This window comes from Ranitomeya variabilis, chromosome 5 (genome assembly GCF_051348905.1).
Source record: "Ranitomeya variabilis isolate aRanVar5 chromosome 5, aRanVar5.hap1, whole genome shotgun sequence".
Lineage (NCBI taxonomy): Eukaryota > Metazoa > Chordata > Amphibia > Anura > Dendrobatidae > Ranitomeya > Ranitomeya variabilis.
This window is the reverse complement of record NC_135236.1, coordinates 219,891,041-219,912,860: the sequence shown is the minus strand read 5'-3', so window position 1 is coordinate 219,912,860 and position 21,820 is coordinate 219,891,041. Positions and strand designations below refer to the sequence as shown.

Here is a 21,820-nt window from a genome sequence, read left to right as displayed (position 1 = left end):
GATTTTTTGCGTTTTTTTCCGCGGTTTTTCGCTATAAAAACGCTATAAAACCGCGAAAAAAACACTAACATTAAGCATCCTATGTAACAGATTGCAATCCGCATTTTTTGTGCACATGCTGCATCTTTTTCCTGAGCGGAATCGCAATCCAGAAAAAAACGCAGCATGTTCATTAAAATTGCGGAATCGCGGCGATTCTGCACACAGAAATGCATTGATCTGCTTACTTCCCGCACAGGGCTGTGCACACCATGAGGGAAGTAAGCAGATCAAGTGCAGTTGGTACCCAGGGTGGAGGAGAGGAGACTCTCCTCCACGGACTGGGCACCATATAAGTGGTAAAAAAAAAAAGAATTAAAATAAAAAATAGCGATATACTCACCTTCTGGCGGCCCGACCTTCTCAGAGGCTTCCGAGGTGTGTGTGAAGGACCTGCGATGACCCGCGGTCACGTGACCGCTACGTCAATGGAAGGTCCTGAACACACAGCATTAGGAACGGAAGCCGCTGAGGTGAGTATAACCTTTTTTTTAATTTTTTTTATTATTTTTAACATTCTATCTTTTACTATAGATGCTGCATAGGCTGCATCTATAGTAAAAAGTTGGTCACACTTGTCAAACACTATGTTTGACAAGTGTGACCAACCTGTCAAACAGTTTTCCAGGCGATGCTACAGATCGCTTGGAAAACGCTAGCACTCTGCAAGCTAATTATGCTTGCAAAACGCTAGTTTTCTGCGGGTATATGCATGCTAATTCTGCATGCGATATACCCGCGGCAGGAGGCGCAGAATTGCCGCTGAAATTTCCGCGGCAATTCTGCTACGTGTGAACTCAGCCTGAAGCCCATATAGCAATACAGAGCACTTGAGATAAAATATTGTTCTATTGAATAAATGTTCACAATCATTGCCCAATGTAATCATGTGGTCATTGAATGATCATTGGCAATTTGTTTGTTTGCTAGTAATTGAGTATTTAAGATGGCCTAAAAATGATCCTTTGTAAGTGGTACGTCTCCATATAAATGGTATCTACTTATTAGCAAAAAAGATTGGACGAAAGACGACTGATCCCAGCACTTCTCAATGCTAAAATGATGATGAATGCCACATATGAACAATGTCTTCCGAATGTTAACAAATATGTTAACTATATAGTGGTCATAACGTGTCCATATATACATAGTTGTTCCACTCACAGCTATTAATGCCACAGTGTACATGTATGTGTCACTCAGAATAGCATTCAACTGTTGTGCACGGAAAGACAGAGAGAAAATAAATCTTGCCAGAATTACTTGGTACCCAACAGATAAAATCCTCACAACCATTGGCAGGCCTTTTGCTGTTGTAGTGTAGTGGGCCCCAAGTCTTCCTGCCAAGTGTAAAGGTACCTTCACACTGAGCAACTTTCCAACGAGAACGACAGCGATCCGTGACGTTGCAGCGTCCTGGATAGTGATCTCGCTGTGTTTGACACGCAGCAGCGATCTGGATCCCGCTGTGATATCGCTGGTCGGAGCTAGAAGTCCAGAACTTTATTTCGTCGTCAGGTCGGCGTGATTCGTCATGTTTGACAGCAAAAGCAACGATGCCTGCAATGGTTTTTCATGGAGGTAACGACCTGTGAGAACGACAAGTGAGTCGCCGTTACGTCACAGGATCGCTCCTGCATCGTTCTGGAGTTGCTGTGTTTGACATCTCTACAGCGACCTAAACAGCGACGCTGCAGGCAGTTCTTAGAAACAAAACATTGATGCCTTTGTGTTCCCCAGACCAGAATCCAAATGAGAAACCCCTGGGACAATATATATATATATATATAATTGCGTCCCTGATTCAGGACTGGGCTAAAATCCCACAATATACCAGCCGTCATCTAATCAGGAGCATTGCCTATGGTTCGTAAAGACACGTGGGGTACATACATACTACTGAGCCACATTATAAGCTGTTGTGATGAAATTCACACAACATTGCATCTGCCTGTGATTTCAATTTTATTAACAACTAGCTGAAGAGCCCGGCGTTGCCCGGGCATAGTAACTAACTGTGGTTATAATAATAAACTTGGCACTCAGTATTTGAACAAAAAAGGGCTTCCTTTTATATGTGTATCCAGACAAAAATGGTTATGAACGTTTTCGGTCCGTCACAAGACCTTCATCAGAACATTCTTTAACATGAACTGGATGTGAAAGGGTGCTCTGTAACCGGTCATGAGCGTCCAAATTATAGGGACCTGCTGCAGCGGGTATATGCTGTAGACCAGCTGGGCACCATAAGCCAAGGACAGCGCAAAAGGCAAAGGCAAAACTATTGCCAAAAGAACCGCGCTGTATTCCAGTGTGCGAGTGCACATTGCAGCAGGGAGGAACGTTGAGGGTATTTGCAATAAAGCGTATCATATACACAGCCTACTTCTTCTGCAGGACCACACTTTTCTACTTTAGATCTCGCTCACACGTTATTTGGTCAGTTTTTTTACCTCAGTATTTGTAAGCTAAAACTTGGAGTAGCAATATCAGAGGAAAAGCATATTAGAAACATGTCCCCACTTCTGTATTTTTCTCCCACTCCTGATTTTGGCTTATAAATACTGAGGTAAAATACTGACCAAGTACTGAACAAGTGAATGTGGCCTTATATACACAGCCTCCACTTGCAGCGCCTCACCCTTCTCTATACACAGCCTCATATTGCAGCAGCAGCTCACTTCTCTCATTTTCCCCTTCACTACTCTTCATTTCCCCCCTCACTCCTCATTTTCACCTCACAAGTGCACAGCAACTTCCTGTTATGAGCACAGCGGTGTATAATCCATGAGGCTCCTCTCTTTCCCTTGATGTCATGCCTCACAGAAGCAACTCCATTCTAGAGACGATGGAGGTAGATGTGGCCTGTGCCTGCCGCACACTGATACTCTGAAGGCGGCGGCCCTGATTGTAGCTCACAGCAACTGGGACATCGCAGCCGGTGAGTTTTGCAGAGTGGCTTTCGAGGAGAATGTGTCTCTCCTGTGTGCGCTAACAACGTGGGCCATGTGGACGGGACTTCGCATGTGGAGCGAGTGTGGCTATGCGGAGTGGGCATGGCTTGACATACACACACACTCCGCTGTATATATATATCTATAGCTAGGAGAATGTCATCTAATTTATGGCTACAGTCACATCAAAGTTGAAAATAATTGCTCCCAAAAGGTGGACAACTCCTTTAACCCCTTCGCCATACCTCCTGGTGCATCAATGCCAATCTTCTTAGACACAGAAGTTAGTAAGTGGAAATGTATAGGAGCACAAACAGCTAAATTACTTGCTCACAGAATAGGACTGGCAAATGCTAAAGCTTGCAACATCATTTCCCCTAATGTCAGCACAAACTAGCACTCGATAGGAATAGGGATGCAAACTAATACCTGTGTGACGGTTCTAACCACTACTACTAGCACAAACCAGCAAAATATGCAGTTACAATTGCCCAAGTACATGATAAATGCAGGTCAGCACTCTTATATGAATGGGGGAAAATATTTGGAAGAAGGATGGGGTATATTATTCTCAAAATACCTGATTGTTTGTTCCATATGGTTGTTAAGGTACCTTCACACTAAGCGACTTTGCAACGATAACGATAGCGATCCGTGACGTTGCAGCGTCCTGGATAGCGATATCGTTGTGTTTGACAAGCAGCAGCGATCAGGATCCTGCTGTGATATCGCTGGTCGTTGCTGAAAGTCCAGAACTTTATTTGGTCGTCAGATCGGCGTGTATCGTCGTGTTTGACAGCAAAAACAACGACGCCAGCAATGTTTTACAATGGTAACCAGGGTAAATATCGGGTTACTAAGCGCAGAGCCGTGCTTAGTAACCCGATGTTTACCCTGGTTACCATTGTAAATGTAAAAACAAACAGTACATACTCACATTCCGGTGTCTGTCACACGTCCCCCGCCGTCCGCTTCCCGCACTGACTGTGAGTGCCGGCCGTAAAGTAAAAGCAGAGCACAGCGGTGACGTCACCGCTGTGCTGTGCCTTACGGCTGGCACTCACAGTCAGTGTGGGAAGCAGACGCCGGGGGAGGTTACGGACACCGGAATGTAAGTATGTACTGTTTGTTTTTTTTTACATGTACACTGGTAACCAGGGTAAACATCGGGTTACTAAGCGCGGCCCTGCGCTTAGTAACCCGATGTTTACCCTGGTTACCCGGGGACTTCGGCATAGTTGGTCGCTGGAGAGCTGTCTGTGTGACAGCTCTCCAGCGACCACACAGCGACGCTGCAGCGATCGGCATCGTTGTCGCTATCGCTGCAGCGTCGCTTAATGTGAAGGTACCTTAAGTCACATGTTGACTAAAGCATGGGTGTTTAAGAAGTAATCATGGGAGGTTACCTTGATATTAGCTTAATCGTGTAACTGTTACATTCAAAGTTATTTTCTTCATAAGCATTAGTAGCTCCAAGCACAATGCTGGCTACGGTGAAAATGTTTAGCTATGGACGAGCACAGCTGCGGACATGCTGCCCCCTCCCTTCTATTTCTCTCCATGCCAAATTATTCACTCCACTATGAAGGATGAGCCAGCAACAGAGGAAAACTGGCCAGTGCAAGCGAGATTAGTGATAAACTAGAGGATCCCTACAGAGGTCAGTGATTAGACGGTCCATAGCTGTAATCACTCTCCTAACCAAGTCCTTATCTCATCTCATTCTCAATCTTAACTCAGTGCTGTCATCCTGTCACAGCCAGCAGCCACCAATCAATACCCTTCCAGGATTAACAGCATTATGTTCATGATAATGGCAGAGGTAGCCTGGATAAAAAGGGTTCACATTATGATTAATGTATACGATATATTATCAATAAGCCATACATGTTCAACACAATCAGTTCCACGCTACAAAGTATAAATAAGTAATTCCACAAGAAAAATCTGAAACGGACAATTCAGATTTGTTAACCTAGGAAAGTGATGGTGGCCATTATGAGTAAAAAAAAAAAAAAAAAGCTGACGTATATATAAATGTTAAAAGGGAAATACACAATCATAAATTATCTAGACACCGGTGAGTGTGAAGACCAGGGCTGAGGAGTCGGTAAATCAAACGTCAGACTCCTCCATTTCCCTGACTTCCGACCACACAGCACTGGTCACTCTTGAGCATGTACTCAAAGTGCAGCACAGATTCATCTCCACTGAAAGCCCAGATCCTTAGATCAGGAACAGAACAGACATTTATAGGACAATTCATAACGTTCCCAAATTATTAGAAAGACATTTCTAATAATCCTGCACATCCTGCATTGTACCCCATTTATTAATTATATACAGTGCGTCTGTAAAGTCATGGTGCACTTTTGACCAGTCACAGGATCTATTTATAGTTTACATTTTGGCGCTCTTTCTCTGGCCCAATCATATCAGCTGTTCATGATGAGAGATAACAAGAACCAAACACAAACTCATTTAAGCTGTTGCTGTGCCCCCAGTCAGATTAACCCCTGATAAACTGAACTCTGATTAATACACTGCCAGGTCTGTGACATCATGCAATCACAAGCTTATGCCAGCTGTGTGGTTTTCCATGCCAGTCGAGATGTGGACGGTACAGAGGAAAGTTCAGTGTTTTCTGTGGCTCGCTAAATTCGAATCAGTGACCAAAGTACTACATGGATATTTGCGCGTTTATAACAAAGCGCCACCACATAGGAATAACACTACTCGATGGGATAAGAGGTTGAAGAAAACCGGCAGTTTGATGGCCTACCAGAACATGGTTTCTCTACCAGTCAGTGACGAGTCTGTAGAGGCTATATGGGATAGCTACCTAATGAGCCCTAAAAAATCTGTGCGTGCGTGTGCTTGACAATTACACCTAAGCAAGATTACAGTTCATAAGGTGTTAAAGAAATGTCTTTGTTTTACGGGATACAAATTGCGACTGTTGCACGCTATCAAACAGCTAGATCCAAACGATGCGCGTTTGCTACAGATATGCTTCATGAGATCGACAATGATGCAAGATTTTGGCAGAAGATTGTGTTTAGCGATGAGGCTACCTTCTATATCTGTGGACATGTTCATCACGATAACATCCGAATATGGACTGCTGAACATCCTCATGCCTATGTTGAGTACGAACGTAACACCTCTAAAGTGAACGTGTGGTGTAGCCTGATGAATGATAAGGTGATAGGCCCATTTTTTTTCGCGGAGCGGTCTGTGACGGCAAACACGTATCTTGACATGTTGGAATTGTATGCAGTGCCACAATTTCCAGAAGGTGTCATCTTTCAACAGGATGGCACTCCTCCACACTATGCCACCATTGTTCGTGAGTTTCTGGAGAGAACATTCCCCTGGCGGTGGATAGGCAGGGGTTCTGTCAAGCCATGGCCAACACAATCCCCAGACCTGAGGCCCTTAGACTTACTTTTTGGGTTAAGCGAAGCAACATGTGCATATTGAACGTTTTGACGACAATCACTTAAAACAGAGAATCACAGACGTTATTCACTCTGTTACACCAGACATCCTTACCCTTGTGTGGCAAGAACTTCACTATTATTTTGATTTGTGTAGGGCAACAAGTGGAGCCCACATCGAACTAAACTGAATAGGTGTGAAACTGGGAGAGTTTTTCTTTTATTTGGAGCAGATTTCACATTTCTATCATTTTCTGTTGATTTCCAGTGACTGGTCAAAAGTGCACCATGACTTTACGGACCCACAGTATTTTAGAAGTCTGAGTTGGTCCATTTTATACCGACTCCAAAGTCCTTGTGAAGAAACAAAATTCTGTGGCATAGTTCATGGTTTCTGGACACGAGAAGCCACGAGTGCCACAGGAATCATAATCCTCAAAATATTTGAGACTACCCAACTAAGCTTAAAGCTTTGCAATTGTAGGAAGCCATATTGGTGCAAACATCGTGACTAGCCAGATTTGTCCTTGTTGAGGGTGAAAATCCAGGATCTCGCAATTTTAATGAACTTAAAACTATGGTAGCAGCATTAACTGAGTGCTGCTGTGTGCTCTACGGGAGAGGCGCGGTCAGACATCTCAGGAGGTGGCTTCTCTCCAGCGAACAAAAGGAGCGGCAGTACAAAATTGGATATGTTGGATCCTTTACTTCTCCAACAACTAGAGGTGGACATAGACAGAAGGCCCAGTTCAAGTTCAGTATATGGCCCACTGAAGTCCCAAATCACATCATAATTCCTCCCTTTATGTGTATGTGACAAAAGTTGCTTATTTAAAATTAGAAGAGGTTTCCCTAATCTCATTGAGCCAGGATATCAACTGCATCCCTCACCCAAAACGCTTTTCGCCTATCTTCTTCCATGGGTAGGGGATAATGTTCAAACATGAAAATACACCTTTACAGCTCTATTATATGTTGGATGGACCAGGCCTCCGTTGTTTTCCACTACAAGGCCAGTCATTGGGGAACTCACAGTGATCATATAGTATATACACACACATCTGATTTCAACACATATACACACTGCTCAAAAAAATAAAGAGAACACTAGTCCCACATCCTAGATATCACTGAATGAAATATTCCAGTTGTAAATCTTTATTCATGGAATGTGTTGAGAACAATAAAACCTAAAAAAAGATCAACGTAAATCACAACTAGTATCCCACGGAGGTCTGGAGTTGGAATGATGCTCAAAATAAAAGTGGAAAATGAAGTTACAGGCTGATCCAACGTCAGTGGAAATGCCTCAAGGCAAGGAAATGATGCTCAGTAGTGTCTGGGTGGCCTCCACGTGCCTGTGTGATCTCCCTACAATGCCTGGGCAAGCTCCTGATGAGGCAGCGGATGGTCTCCTGAGGGATGTCCTCCCAGACCTGGACTAAGGCATCGGTCAACTCCTGGACAGTCTGGTGCAACGTGATGTTGGTAGATGGTGCGAGACATGATGTCCCAGATGTGTTCCTTCGGATTCAGTCTGGGGAACCGGCGGGCCAGTCCATACCTTCAATGCCTTCATCTGCAGGAACTGCTGACACTCCAGCCACATGAGGTCTGGCATTGTCCTGCATTAGGAGGAACCCAGGGCCACCGCACCAGCATATGGTCTCACAAGGGGTCTGAGGATCTCATCTCGGTACCTAATGGTTCAGGCTACCTCTGGCGAGCATTTGGAGGGCTGTGTGGCCCTCCAAAGAAATGCCACCCCACACCATTACTGACCCACTGCCAAACCAGTCATGTTGAAGGATGTTGCAGGCAGCAGATTACTCTCCACGGCGTCTCCAGACTCTGTCACGTGTCACTTGTGCTCAGTGTGAACCTGCTTTCATCTGTGAAGAGCACAGGGCACCAGTGATGAATTTGCTAATCCTGGACAAAGGTTGATGTAGTGGTCTTGCTGCTGGGTTGTTACCCTCCTACGGCCCCCTTCACGTCTCCTGGTGTACTGGCCTGTCTCCTAGTAGCGCCTCCAGCCTCTGGACACTACACTGACAGACACAGCAAACCACCTTGCCACAACTCGCATTGATGTGCCATCCTGGATGAGCTGCACTACCCGATACCCTTGTGTGGGTTGTAGAGTCCGTCTCATGCTTCCACGAGTGTGAAAGCACAACCAAAATTAAAAATTGACCAAAACATCAGCCAGAAAACATTGGTACTGAGATGAGGTCCCCACCTGCAGAACCACTCCTTTATTGAGTGTGTCTGGATAATTGCCAATAATTTCCATCTGTTGCCTTTTCCATTTGCACAACAGCAAGTGAAATTGATTGTCAAACAGTGTTGCTGCCTAACTGGACAGTTTGACTTCACAGAAGTTTGATTTACTTGGAGTTATATTCTGTTGCTTAAGTGTTCCCTTTATTTTTTCAGCAGAATATATATATATATATATATATATATATATATATATATATATATATATATATATATATACATACATACATACATACATACATACATACATACATACATACATACATACATACATACATACATACATACACACACACACACACTTTATTATTTACTCGCTACATCACTACCGGTCTGTGGGGGAGGAAGCCAAGATCCATGTCAGACACTGCCGATTATAAATGGATAAAGAGTTAATGTATTTGTAAATGGAGATAATGTGTGTTACGTCAATGCAGTAATTTAGACTATTAAAACATGTACTGTATGTATAATGCAGGTTATCGCAAAATGCTCGAGTCGATAGTTTCATTGTTTGAAATCTCAGATACAGCCACGGGATCTATTTTAAGGACAACTTCGGAAGTCAGTGAAGCTTTATACAAGGAACTGCTCATTTCCCACATGAATTGAATATCCATTCTTTGACTCTGTTTCCATGACACTTAAAACAAACATGCACAGGAAAAACGCAGGTTTTGATGGCAAATGCAGCTGTAGCTGATGTATTCCAGTGGGTCCTAGCCTCTGACCGTTTTTCAGCAGTCTAGTAGACACAGAACACAAGACCCTATTGTAACATAAAGCATTAAAAATTAATTGCTGTATTGATTATTCTTAATACTAGACCTAAAAAAAACTACAAGACTGGTGAGAAAGAAATCAACAAATAAGAGAGCAACATAAAGCTTATATATTTATAAAGCTGTATAATAGATGACAATATATTGCTGCCATCCAGCAGAAATACTAAATTTGCCTATAGATAACTAAACTGGTGTCCAGCTTTTGATTCATAGGCAAACTTTGTTTGCAAATTCTGCAGCCGCTTTTTCCTATTCCAACGGCTGCAGAAATCAAAAGCAGGACTGCAGCTTTGGCTTCAAAGTTTTAAGGATGAAAGAAGTCCATTGTATTAAGCCTATAAATTTAACATGTTCATTCCCTTGTTGATGAGGTCACCGCTGCTCACTGATACTGCTCGCAGCAGCTCATTCATCAGTGATTCTCAGCCTGGACAGTCGCATCTTGACACCTGCTCTCGCTGTTATTAGCGGTAGTAGGCATAAGCTGATAGGAGCAGTAGTCCCATCAGCCAACGCCAGTGACCGGAGGTAAACTTTATACCTCCGTTCGCAGCTGTGGGCTCACGCTGTCATTGGAAAGTGTGGGTACCACGGCTGTTTGACCGGCGGTAATGCTTTTACCGCCAATCAAAAGAAGTGTTTGCCGCGCTGCCATGCAAATGAAGGCACAACAAACACCTGGTGTTTGGGGGTGTTGAATCCGAACAGTAACAGACTTTCTGGTACTGTTCGAGTTCGTCCATCTCTACTCATGATGAGATTAAATATTCATATCTGAAGTGGTATACACTGACTGTGAGAAAAGGATGAGTATGTTAATTATAATGATTATTGCAATATATTAAGAGGATAAAAACTTTGATGGGAGTGCTTTTTTACAAAGGGAACCTGTCATGTCCGATAAGGTCACCGCAGCTCACTGATGCTGGGCTCTCAGCAGCTCATTCCCCAGTGGTTTTCAGACTGGATGGTCGCATCTTGGCACCGTCCAGGTTGAAAACTAGTAATCCCCAGACATGGATTACGGTATGGGAAAGAATGTCAGACAGGTGAGGGATATTGTTGTTTTTAATTTTTGTTTTATTACAGATGAGAAATTCAATGGAATGGGCATTAGGTGAGCAGAACTGTGTGTTATTTTTAAATAAAAAAAGGAACAGTGTGTTTTGTTTTTAACCATCAGCTGACACCAGTGACCAGAGGTAAACTTTATACCTCCGATCATAGCTGTAGGCTCACACAGTCATTTGACAGCGTGGAAACCGTGGCTCTCTAACTGGCGGTAATGATTTTTCCGCAGATTAGAAACATTGTTTGCCGTGCTGTCATGCACATAACGTGGCAAACAATGGATGTTTGGGCCCCCATTAAAGTGAATGGGGCCCGGGCACTGTTACGGTACCCAAACTTTTTTTTTTTAACTGTTCGGCCAAACCAGCTGAACCTGAACATCCAGATGTCCGCCCATCTCTAAGCTTACAGATGCATAACATTTGTAATTTTTTATTCAGACAATATATAATAACAGAATATTAAAATAACAGGGAATACCTGGACTCCCACACAATTCAATATGATAATACATGAATATAGTAATGCAACCAAATCTTATTGTATCAATATATTTGATTTAGACGGATATAAAAATCTGATGATAGACAAAGTTATGCAAGCAGATAAGGCTACACACATCAGTTTTTTGCCGTCAGGCACAATTCGGCGAATTAAAAAAAAAAACCCGGATCCAGCAAAAGTTGCCGCCGGATCTGTTTTTTTCTCATAGACTTGTATTAGAGACAGATGCGATGGATGGCCTCACGTTTCATCTGTTTTTTTGCTGGATCCGTTGAAAATTAGTTTTCCGGCGGTCAGAGAAAACGGGCATAGTAGCGTTTTTTCTGTAAGTCGAAAAAACAGATAGCGATGGATCCGGCAAAAAACGGATGAAACGTGAGGTGAAATGATGGAATCCGGTGACTGATTCCTATTTTAAAATAAGTCTCTCTCTAATCAAAAATAGCCGGCAGATCCACATACTCGGATACGGCGGAAAAAAAGGATCCATTGCATCAGTTTTTCACAATTTGCAATGGATCCGTTTTTTCCAAAACTCGCCGGATTCTGACTGACGGCGAAAAACTGATGTGTGAAAGTAGCCTAAGTCTGTATTTTATCTTATTATATATGTAATGATTGCATCAAAAAGGTGTAGTGTAAATACATCAAGTGCCTAGAGCAATCTTAGGCCAGTCTCGCACTCCAGATTTTTCCGTTACGTGAAGAAATGGTCCCGGAGCTATCCGTGTCCGTGTGTGCAGGTAGGCCAACCGCGTGTTGTCTTGTCTGTGTGCTGTCCCGTGTGTCCAAACATTTTTTTAAATTTTAACCCTATGACTTTAAAAAAGCACACAGAACGCAACCGTGTGCGGTAAGTGTTTGCACGGACCCATTGACTTTAATGGGTCCGTGTGATCCGTGCGCTCCCACGAACACTGACATGTCTCTGTGTTTTGCACATGGACACACGGTCTGTGAAAAGTCGCTGACATCTGCAGAGACACAATCATTTTAATGTGTCTACGTGTGTCAGTGTCTCCGGTGAGGAAACAGTCACCACACGTACCGGAGCCACTGACATGTGACACCGGCCTTAGGAATGTTCCTAAATGGATTTTTGAAAGGAGATACAATAAACTTACATGTTTAGTCAATAGTCTACCAGTGTCATCAGTATGTGTAGAGACCCAGACAATGCCATTTAGCCATTGCTTTTTCCAAAGAGATGGTAACAAGCAAGAGAGTGGCGGTTCTTTACATGCCTACAGGGAGCCAATAGATGGCTTCTACGTATGTGGTTACATAAAAGAATATGGTTCACGTTTTAAGAGTACGGAAAATGAAAAAAAAAATTCTAAAAAGATTAAAAATATATATTCAAAAGTTAAACTCGTCCACTTTTCCCCCCATTGAAAATAAATAAAAAACAGATATCTGGAATAACTGCATTCGTAAAAAGGCTGATCAAAAAAATAAGTTTATTCTATGTGTAAGGCTACTTTCACACTAGCGTTAACTGCATTCCGTCACAATGCGTCGTTTTGCCGAAAAAACGCATCCTGCAAGTGTTTGCAGGATGCGTTTTTTCACCATTGATTAACATTAAGCGACGCATTGTGACGGATTGCCACACGTCGCACCCGTCGTGCGACGGATGCGTCGTGCAGTGGCGGACCGTCGGGAGCAAAAAACGTTGCTTGCAACGTTTTTTGCTCCGTCGTAAACGTCTTTTCCGACCGCGCATGCGCGGCCGGAACTCCGCCCCCACCTCCCCGCACCTCACAATGGGGCAGCGGATGCGCTGGAAAAATGCATCCGCTGCCCCCGTTGTGCGGCGGAGACAACGCTAGCGTCGGGAACGTCGGCCCGACGCACAGCGATGGGCCGAGCCCGACGCTAGTGTGAAAGTAGCCTAAGAGGCATAATCATTAGAAAAATTGAAACAGAATAGTGTTTTTTCAGATGTCGCAACGCTGCATAAAATACAGTAATAGACTATCAAAACATAGTATCTACCTCAAAATAGTATCAATAAAAAACGTCAGCTCAGGGCACAAAAAATAAGCCCTCACTCATCCCCAGCGATCATAAATTTAAAGTTAGGGTTCTCGGAAAATGGCAACAGGTGAATTTTTGTTTGTTTGTTTTACAAAATGTTCACTTTTTTCCACCACTTTGAGCAAGAAAAAATAAATAAATAAATAAAACCTGTGCATGTTTGGTATCTGCGCAATCTGAAAAATATTGACCTGAAAAATAATAATACCAGGTCACTACCAAATAGTGAACATGATAAATAAAAAAAACTAAATGTGGATGGAATTATAGCTCTTGGAAAGGGAGGAAAAAATGAAGGTTCAAGCAAAAAAAAAAAAATCGCCCTATCAGGAAGGTGTTAAATAAAGTGCTCGTCCTTGTTAAATAAAAATGGCACACACTACTACACTGACACAGAATATTCCAGGGCTCATGTGACACTGTTATGCTACATGACCCCTGCAGTGGTCGCTATTGGCTGACAGCTGTGCACTCACAAATTCCATATGTCTGAAGCTTGTCTGAGGGAAGCGAGTGCGCAGCCCAATAGTGGCCGCTGACTGTGGCGTTATGGGAACCCTGCAGTCAAAGTCACATGAGCTTTGGGAGGCAAGTATGTTATTTTTATTTTACTTTATTTAAAAAAAGTTAGTCTTAAACTTTGAACAAATGTCTCATTACTTTGCTATACAAACTATCATTTTTCAATAGCAATATTGTAAATAATAGCTAAATATTATCTTGAATTGAAATATTTTACATACCACTATATTAGTAGATCAATATATTATGACTTTTAGGTCCTGAAAAACTTTAAAAAAATATATATATTATTAAAAAAAAAAAAGCCTCAAAAGGGGTGACTTTTCTGAGGAAGAAAGTCATTGAAACGTGAGTTAAGGGGTTACACTGGAACTGGGCTCTGGGTATTTATACTTTTCCTGGAACTCATTCACTTACGGTATATGTTCAATTGTACAATTACTGATTTTTACTTTGAGATATAGTGTGCATTTTTTGTCTCTGGACTTTCCTATGGAGTTATTTAATTTATGCCACTCTAATTTTTTGTACATGTATTGTATGAGGGGTTACTAGAGACAAATCCCAGCATTCTCCAGTCTATTCATTTATATCCTTTGTACCTTTATTGTTAGCACCTTGCACTTTATTCATTTGAATATTATTGCTCACCGTTTCATGCCTTTTCCTATTTGAACAAAAATCTATTTTATAGATGTGTTATATAATCATTGCTTTATTTTGGATACAACATACTCTTTTAATTTGGCATCTAATCCAACTGCCTACCCAGGGTTTGCTTCATTCCATTTCCTGTATAGTCTGTTTACATCTACAACTTTCTTTATAAAAAAAATTTTTAATCATGTGTTCTAATAAAATATCTACTATTTATTTATTAAGTACTCGTTTCTTTTCTACATAGGTTTTTAATTCTGGATAATGCGTGTAAAAAAGTTAAAATGGGACTTAAAGCCCCTATACATATTGGTTAAAGGGAACCTGTCACCCCCAAAATGGAAGGTGAGCTAAGCCCACCAGCATCAGGGGCTTATCTACAGCATTCTGGAATGCTGTAGATAAGCCCCCGATGTATCCTGAAAGGTAAGAAAAAGAGGTTAGATTATACTCACCCAGGGGCGGTCCTGATCCCGGTCCGATGGGTGTCGTAGTCCGGTCCGATGGGTGTCGTGGTCCGGTCCGACGCCTCCCATCTTCATCAGATGGCGTCCTCTTCTGGTCTTCACGCTGTGACGCAGGCGTACATTGTCTGCCCTGTTGAGGGCAGAGCAAAGTACTGCAGTGTGCAGGCCTCTCTGACCTTTCCCGGTGCCTGCGCACTGCAGTACTTTGCTATGCCCTCAACAGGGCAGACAAAGTACACCTGCGCCGGAGCGTGAAGACCAGAAAAGGATGTCATCCTATGAAGATGGGAGGCCCCGGACCGGAAAGCCCGCCCAGGTGAGTATAATCTAACCTCTTTTTCTCATCTTTTAGGATACATCGGGGGCTTATCTACAGCATTACAGAACGCTGTAGATAAGCCCCTGATGCCGGTGAGCTTAAGCTCACCCTCGTTTTTGGGGGTGACATTTTCCCTTTAGTTAGGCCAAAGGCACCGGATTTTGGCTATCTGCGGTATAGTTTAAACAATAGACTGTAGCTTACCGGGTGTGGGAGTGGGCTCACAGGAGGCAGGGTCACCACTCTAGGAAGCTGGCAGTGGCAGGAGTTGGGCGATGCTGCGGGCACTGGGCTGGGAGGAGAGGGGTGCCATAGTGGGGCTAGGCAGTAGACACTGATCTCTTGGCGGTGGGCTTCAGGAAAATGGCCCCGGTGTCAATGATGATCGAAGATCTCAATCTGTGCATGCGTTGTCTCCAGTGTCATTTTCCTGCAGCCCACCGCCGAGAGATCAATGTGAGCAATGGGGATTCTGCTCCTGCCTCGCACCAACATTTTCCTGAAGTCCACCACCAGGAGATCAATGACTACTGTCTCGCACTGATGGGACAACCTCTGCTACCAACACAGGGCCAACAGCATAGCCTCACTCCTGCACCCGCAGACTTCCTGCAGTGGCTACCCTGCCCCTGCCTCCTGTGACCCCACTTCACTTAAAAACGGACCCCCAATATCAAACTCAAAATGATTTTTATCCCATTTTCCTCCTCTAAACTTGGGGTGCATCTTATAGTCCAGTGCATCTTATAATCCGAAAAATACAGGCAGTGTGTATTGGGTCTCCTGACTCTTCTCCAATTAAATTGCAGTAAATAAGGATCAGGATGTTCAGTTTAATCGCCCAGACCTTTTGTTCTGATGGCAGATAAGCAGCTTCCATTACTTCATTGTCCCCATAGAGAATACATAAAGGCTTGGCGGAGCCCAGAGTTAAGGAGTATTGGCGAGTTGGTAGAAATAGCTGTCATTAGGCAGCAAGTTTAATTAGTTTATGTTCAACAAGATGTGTTCCCAAAATGCATTTTTGGTGAGTTTTTGATGCTGCATCAAAAACTGAGCACCTTTCCATCTACAGCAAAGTGGATGGGATTTATATTAATCTTCTGCACACTTTTTGTTTTTTTACTCAACGTTAACTGACCTGATGTGCATATTTTGAATCCACAGCATGTCATTTCTCTTGTGGCTATGTTGAGTTTTCTGTGCAAATTTTCCCTATAAATATTCATTAGGAAGAGAAAATCCGCAGTTAAAAAAAATGCATATGCGTTTTTAGTGCATTTCTGCTGCGGAAACAACTAAAACAAATGTAATCTGCACATGACTATCAATAAAATGTTGTCAAAGTCAAATATAAGGAGGTATTAAAAACAAAGCAGCTTTATATAAAACATAAAACCAAAAAGACAAAAACCTCAAAGTCAAAAAAGCATGTAAAAAAACATAAGTAGCCAAATTTATTTAATAGGTGCAGAAAATCGGCAACACCAAAAACTCACTGAGGGACTGAATCTATTAATAAAAGTGGTACTGTTTTCTTTAGAAACACACAGATCCTGACTTCCAGAAAAGGGGATCAACATTTTCTACGACCACTGGCAAAAATTATGTTACCACTGGCCTTGGAGGATGTTCATTCAGTTGTTTAATTTTGTAAAAATAAAGCAGATCACAGATATGGCACAAAACTAAAGTCATTTCAAATAGCAACTTTCTGGCTTTAAGAAACACTAAAAGAAATCAAGAACAAAAAATGTGGTAGTCCGTAAAGGTTACTTTTTTAATCAGGCATAGGGTAGAAATTATGGAGTTACTCAATTATGAGGAAAAAATGAAGGAATCACACTGTAAATTTTCATTCCCAAAACTAATACCTGCATCAAATTAGATCTGCTCGTTAGTCTGCATCTAAAAAGGAGAGATCACACCTTGGAGAGCTCTTGCACCAAGTGGACTGACATGAATCATGGCTCCAACATGAGATGTCAATTGAAACAAAGGAGAGGATTATCAAACTCTTACAAGAGGGTAAACCATCATGCAATGTTGCAAAAGATGTTGGTTGTTCACACTCAGCTGTGTCTAAAATCTGGACCAAATACAAACATCATGGGAAGGTTGTTAAAGGCAAACATACTGGTAGACCAAGGAAGACATCAAAGCGTCATGACCGGAAACTTAAAGCAATATGTCTCCAAAACAGGAAATGCACAACAAAACAAATGAGGAACGAATGGGTGGAAACTGCAGTCAACGTCTGTGACCGAACTGTAAGAAACCACCTAAAGGTAATAGGATTTACATACAGAAAAGCTAAACGAAAGGCATCATTAACACCTAAACAGAAAAGAACAAGGTTACAATGGGCTAAGGAAAAGCAATCATGGACTGTGGATGACTGGATGAAAGTCATATTCAGTGATGAATAGCGAATCTGCATTGAGCAAGGTGATGATGCTGGAACTTTTGTTTGGTGCCGTTCCAATGAGATTTATAAAGATGATGCCTGAAGAGAACATGCAAATTTCCAGTCATTGATGATAGGGGCTGCAGGTCAGGTAAAGGCACTGGGGAGATGACTGTCATTACATCTTCAATAAATGCACAAGTTTATGTTGATATTTTGGACACTTTTCTTATCCCATCAATTGAAAGGGTGTTTGGGGATGATGAAATCATTTTTCAAGATGATAATGCATCCTGCCATAGAGCAAAAACTGTGAAAACATTCCTTGAAAAAAGACACATAAGGTCAATGTCATGGCCTGCAAATAGTCCGGATCTCAATCCAATTGAAAATCTTTGGTGGAAGCTGAAGAAAATGACAAGGTTCCAACCTGCAAAGCTGATCTGGCAACAGCAATCAGAGAAAGTTGGAGCCAAATTGATGAAGAGTACTGTTTGACACTCATTATGTCCATGCCTCAGAGACTGCAAGCTGTTATAAAAGCCAGAGGTGGTGCAACAAAATACTAGTGATGTTTTGGAGTGTTTTTTTGTTTTTCATGATTCCATAATTTTTTCCATCATAATTGAGTGACTCCATAATTTTTACCCTATGCTTGGTTACAAAAAGTAACCATTACGGACTACCACAATTTTTGTTCTTGATTTCTTTTACTGTTTCTTAAAGAGAACTTGTCACCCACAAAATCGATGGTCAGGTAAGCTCACCGTCATCAGGGGCTTATATACAGCATTCTGTAATGCTGTAGATAAGCCACCGATGTTACCTGAAAGAGGAGAAAAAGACATTAGATTATACTCACCCAGGGGCGGTCCCGCTGCGATGGGCGTCTCAGGTCCGGTACCAAGCCTCCCATCTTCATTCCATGACGTCCTCTTCTGGTCTTCACGCCACGGCTCCGGCGCACTTTGTCTGCCCTGTTGAGGGCAGAGCAAAGTACTGCAGTGCGCAGGAAAGGTCAGAGAGGCCCAGCGCCTGCGCACTGCAGTACTTTGCTCTGCCCTCAACAGGGCAGACAAAGTACGCCTGCGCCAGAGCCGCGGCATGAAGACCAGAAGAGGACTTCATGGAATGAAGATAGAAGGCTCCGGAGCGGACCTGAGACACCCATTGGACCGGACCGCAGCGGGACCGCCCCTGGGAGAGTATAATCTAACCTCTTTTTCTCCTCTTTCAGGTTACATTGGGGGCTTATCGGGGGCAGTATTACAGAATGCTGTAGATAAGCCCCTGATGACGGTGAGCTTACTTCACCATCAATTTTGGGGGTGACAGGTTCCCTTTAAAGCCATAAAGTTGCCATTTGAAATGACTTTAGTTTTGTGCCATGTCTGTGATCTGCTTTTTTTCTACAAAATTAAACAACTGAATGAACATCCTCCAAGGCCGGTGTTTACATCATTTTTGCCAGGGGTTGTATACAGTTAAGTCCATATATATTCGGACAGAGAACATTTTTCCTATTTTGGTTATAGACATTACCACAATGAATTTTAAACAAAACTATTCAGCTGCAGTTGAAGTTCAGACTTTCAGCTTTCATTTGAGGGTATCCACATTAAAATTGTATGAAGGGTTTAGGAGTTTCAGCTCTTCAACATGTGCCACCCTGTTTTTAACCCATTATCTACCAATGTCCTTTTTTTGGGACACCTAATCTTTAGCTTATAGCAACTAAGATTTTATAATTTTTATAATTAGGTCCAATTTTGTGTTGTGTTTATAAAATGAATGTTTTCAAAATAGGAAATCATGTCATTATCATTTTTAAATGAATATTGGGACGCCCTTTTCTGAAAAATCAGTACTTGTTAAAATTTTAATTTGGCAAGTAATGGGTTAAAGGGACCAAAAGTAATTGGACAATTGACTCCAAGGCTATTTCATGGACAGGTGTGGGCAATCCCTTCGTTAGGTCATTCTCAATTAGCAGATAAAAGGCCTGGAGTTGATTTGAGGTGTGGTGCTTGCATTTGGAAGGTTTTGCTGTGAAGTAAACATGCGGTCAAAGGAGCTCTCCATGCAGGTGAAACAAGCCATACGAAAACAGAAAAAACTCATCGAGAAATCGCTACAATATTAGGAGTGGCAAAATCTACAGTTTGGTACATCCTGAGAAAGAAAGAAAGCACTGGTGAACTCATCAATGCAAAATGACCTGGGCGCCCACGGAAGACAACAGTGGTGGATGATCGCAGAATAATCTCCATGGTGAAGAGAAACCTCTTCACAACAGCCAACCAAGTGACCAACACTCTCCAGGAGGTAGGCGTATCAATATCCAAATCTACCATAAAGAGAAGACTGCATGAAAGTAAATACAGAGAGTTCACTGCACGGTGCAAGCCACTCATAAGCATCAAGAATAAAAAGGCTAGACTGGACTTTGCTAAAAAAAATTCTAAAAAAGCCAGCACAGTTCTGGAAGAACATTCTTTGGACAGATGAAACCAAGATCAACCTCTATCAGAATGATGGAAAGAGAAAAGTATGGCGAAGGCATGGTACAGCTGATTATGTGCAAGTTTTGTTTGAGGCAACTTTTGCATGTGTTGCAACTTTTGTGCATGTGGCAATTTTTCCGCGTGTGCAAGTTTTGCGTGTGGCGAGTTTTCTATGAGGTGAGTTTTGCATGTGGCGAATTTTGCGCGTGGTGACTTTTGAGTTTTGACTTTTATGTGGCGAGGTTGGTGTATGTGTGGTGAAATGTGTGCTGAGGATGATATATGTTCAAGCACGTGGTAGTGTGTGGCGCATTTTGTGTGTGTGTTCATATCCCCGTGTGTGGTGAGTATCACATGTCGGGACCCCACCTTAGCAACTGTACAGTATATACTCTTTGGCACCATCGCTCTCATTCTTTAAGTCCCCCTTGTTCACATCTGGCAGCTGTCAATTTGCCTCCAACACTTTTCCTTTCACTTTTTCCCCATTATGTAGATAGGGGCAAAATTGTTTGGTGAATTGGAATGCGCGGGGTTAAAATTTCACCTCACAACATAGCCTATGATGCTCTCGGGGTCCAGACGTGTGACTGTGCAAAATTTTGTGGCTAAGAGAAAGCAAACCCAACAGATCTATGGATGGCCAGAAAACGCACCAAGCAGAAAGTAGATATTAAAATGCCTTTATTATTTATAATTGGCAAGGTAAAAACAAAACAATTGTGCGCACAACAGGACTAAAAATCAATACATATAATTGTTCAGTAAGTAAATGATAGTATGATATGACATGATAATATGTATTGATTTTTAGTCCTGTTGTGCGCACAATTGTTTTGTTTTTACCTTGCCAATTATAAGTAATAAAGGCATTTTAATATCTACTTTCTGCTTGGTGCGTTTTCTGGCCATCCATAGATCTGTTGGGTTTGCTTTCTCTTGCATAGTGGTTTCTCACTTTTTCACAGAGCACCAATCACTGTGGCAATATATATATACCATCTTTTATTCATTTGATTTCATAGTTTATTGGTGATTTTGTGGTGCGTTTGTGTCTTTAATAAAATTTTGTGGCTGTAGCTGCGACGGTGCAGATGCCAGTCCTGGACATACATACACACACATTCAGCTTTATATATTAGATTATTTAATCTGGCCAATTACTTTTGGTCCCTTTAAAAACAGGGTGGCACTGAAGCTGAAACTCCTAAACCATTCATCCAATTTTAATGTGGATACCCGCAAATGAAAGCTGAAAGTCTGAACTTCAACTGCATCTGAATTGTTTTGTTTAAAATTCATTGTGGTAATGTCTATAACCAAAATTAGAAAACTGTTGTCTCTGTCCAAATATATATGGATTTAACTGTATATCTGGGCACACTGCAGTAGGAACACTCCGTAACACTGTGGTCATTCCTAAAATGCTTACTGGGAATATAAGTGCAAGTGAAACTGCTAACAAATTAACTTCATTTTCCTTTTCAGCTTTTGGTTGTTGTAGAAAGGTTGTAGTCTGATAAAAATGATGGCATGATATCGAATAAAACACATCTGCCAGCTGCAGTGCTTTCCCTAAACTTTAGTATCTCTCAGACATCTTTTTTTCTAATTAGAAACACAAAATAAAAAGAAAAGTAGCTGTTTTATGTAAAGCAAATCCATCTGGGTATTTTCTCCTTTCCATACTATAAACCTATGATCCCCAACCACAGTGAGTTATAGGAAAGCTGCAGGCAAAATCATCTCCATATAGCACAATCCATTATCCCTGTCAAGTTAATGTTCCATGTTCAGCCATATGGCACGGGTGCATATTCAACAAAAG

The 21,820-nt window shown here is 42.1% G+C and overlaps 1 protein-coding gene across 8 annotated transcripts in view; it reads right to left on the bottom strand.

Annotated features, from left to right (window-relative positions):
* The window catches only part of TCF12 (transcription factor 12), a 358,827-nt gene that overhangs the window by 155,037 nt on the left and 181,970 nt on the right, over positions 1 to 21,820 (bottom strand). The window lies entirely within an intron of this gene.